This window comes from Bison bison, unplaced genomic scaffold (genome assembly GCF_000754665.1).
Source record: "Bison bison bison isolate TAMUID 2011002044 unplaced genomic scaffold, Bison_UMD1.0 scf7180017864295, whole genome shotgun sequence".
Classification (NCBI taxonomy): Eukaryota; Metazoa; Chordata; class Mammalia; order Artiodactyla; family Bovidae; genus Bison; species Bison bison.
Genome location: NW_011494867.1, coordinates 1,951,697 through 1,954,242, shown reverse-complemented (window position 1 = coordinate 1,954,242; position 2,546 = coordinate 1,951,697).

Below are 2,546 nucleotides of genomic sequence, written 5' to 3'. Positions count from 1 at the left end.
CCCCGGGAGGGCGGTCTCTGTGGCGGTGGCAGTGTGACAGCGGTTCTTGGCACAGCTGGGCCTGCGCGGTGTCCTGCCCCCTCGCCCACAGGGCTGGCTCTGGCTCGCAGGCTGCCTTGGAGCCTGCCGGTGTGCGTGGCCAGCCCAGGGCTGGGCGTCCACTGCGGCCTTCTAGAGGCATCGTTTCTTCCTGTCCCTGCGGCTGGCAGCCCTCACCTCCGGCCTCAGGAAATCCTTCCCTGCCGGCCCCCCTCAGTGCTGCTGGGAAAGCCCAGGCTTAGGAGAAGGCGGCTGTCCGAGTCACTTGGAGCTAGCCATTTCAGTCCACGCTTCACTTGGCATCAGCATTTTCTTGCATGATTTTAGCCTTTGAAAATGGCCATCTTAATAGCTGCACAGGATTCCATTGAGAGATTCTGGTGGCCCAACCAGTCCCCTATAGCTGGTCATTTACGTTATGCCCCTCTTTGTTCACTGTTATAAATGCTGCCACAGACATTGTTGGGGCTATTGCAAGAACCGTTCTTTGTGCTGTGGGTCTGACGTGGAGAATAAGACCCCCTAAAGCCCAGAGAGCAGGCGCCAGGTCTCCTCACTCAGGGCCTAGGATCACCAGCAGCGCCTGCCCCAGCGGGCCCGTGATGGACGCACGGGAACCAGTGGCCTGGGGCGTAGGCCACCATCGGCCCTGCACAGACAGGTGCTCCCCCAGGGCCTGGGGGGACACCCCAGCTGTAAGCTCGCCTGCACCGCTGGGGTGACCACGGTGCTCTGGGAGGAGCCCACGCTCTGCCAGCTTCTCCCGGCCCCTCCATCCAGCAGGGTCCTCTCCTTCCCGGGCATACGGTGTGCTCACCCTGCTGAGGGGCGCTCCTGAGCCTGTTCTGAGCTCACTTGTGTCTGAGGATGGTGCTTGGGTCTCACATGCTTGTCCTTTGGGGCCTCTGAGTGCAGCAGGGTCCTCAGCTTCCCTGGGCACCCGTGTTCCATGACCTCTTTTCTGCCCTGCAGGTCCTGAAGGTGCCGCAGGGGGTTCAGCGTGGGCTGCGCTATAGCAGCCCTGCCTGCCCTCCCTTCTGGGACTGCAGTCTGGGGGGTGCAGGGTGGGTAGGGGAAACTGAGTCTCAGCCTCTTCATCTGGAAAATGGGGCGAATTGGGAAGCCTGGTGTGCAGGATCACTGTGGGCACGAGATGAGCGCGTGATCATGGAGGCCTTGGCCTAGTGCTGGCCTGAGCGCTGTCCTGGGGGCTGCATCCCTTGGCCATTGGCCTGGGAGGGTCTGCTCCCCCACAGACCCCCAGAGCTGCCCAATGGGCGCCCCTCCCCCACTTCCCCAAGGCAGGCCTGGGAGGGGGCACTCGGCTCCCCCTTCGACCCCTCCCCTTCCAGCACAGTGGGGCAGAGATCCCAGGGCCTGGATTCCAAAGCGGAAATGCCATTCTGGGAGGCACAGTCTTGGGGGGAGTGGGGAGTTTAAGTGGAAAAGGAGCAAATTTTTGAAATGCCTGGGCCAGAGCTGGGTTCTCCTCCCCCGCCTGCCCGCCCACTTGAGCAGCCCCGCCCCCGTTCGGCTTTAATCCAGCCCCGCGGAGGGAGGGTCTCTGGTCTTCCAGGCGCTTCCCTGCTCTCCCAAGGCCGGCTCGCACAGGATAAGGCCGACTCGACAGGGATGTCCCTGCCCATCTCTGTGGAGATCTACTGACTAGCTGTGGAGCCTGGTCCCCACCCTACTCCCCACCCAAGTGGAGACCCCAGGGAAAACCTAAGGATCCCCTCCACTCAGCATGTACAGATATTCACTCACGGCAGGCTGTTCCGATGTTTCCTTGGAAGCGGAGGTGCCAGTCAGGCTGAGGGCAGGGCAGGCCTTTCTGACGAGGCCACGGCTTCCTTTCTGACTTTGGGGCACAGCCTTGGGAACAAGCAGGAGGGGACACCCTTGGCAACATTTCCCTGAGAGCTGGGTCTTCTGTGGGGAACTGGGCTGTTTTGAAGGGTACAGGGGGGCCAGTCCTAAGGCGGGCATAGGGTGGCAGCTTGTCCCGTTCCTTCTTGAGGACTCTGGGTCCCCCTGTGTCCAAATCTTGCTGCTCTTTGCCCACACCCTGTGCTGAGAGTTCCGTCCAGTGGTTCCCCAAGCAGTTTTGGGAGAAATGCAGATGTCTGGATTCCCCCCCTCCCCTGCCAACTCCCAGTTTTTCTGGAGGAGGGGACTTAGGAATTTGTTTCTTAACAAGCTTTCCAAGGGATCTATGACCAGCCAGACGTGGGGTGTCCTAGCCCAGCGTCTTCCTTTTATAGATGAGGGAGAGCCTGCCCATGGTAGCACACCTGGAGAGGGGCTGTGTCAGTCTGGGTGTCGGTGGAGGGACACCTTCGGATCTTTCTCGGGCTTGTATGTATTTTATAGGCCACGCCCGAGGGTTCTCTACAGGACATGTCCGGCTGCTTCACTGGCATTCCGAGCTGCCTGATGGTGTCTGCACACTCAGCAAGTGGCTTGAGAAGGCAGCCTGTGGGAGAACCCCAGATGTGAGGCGCGGG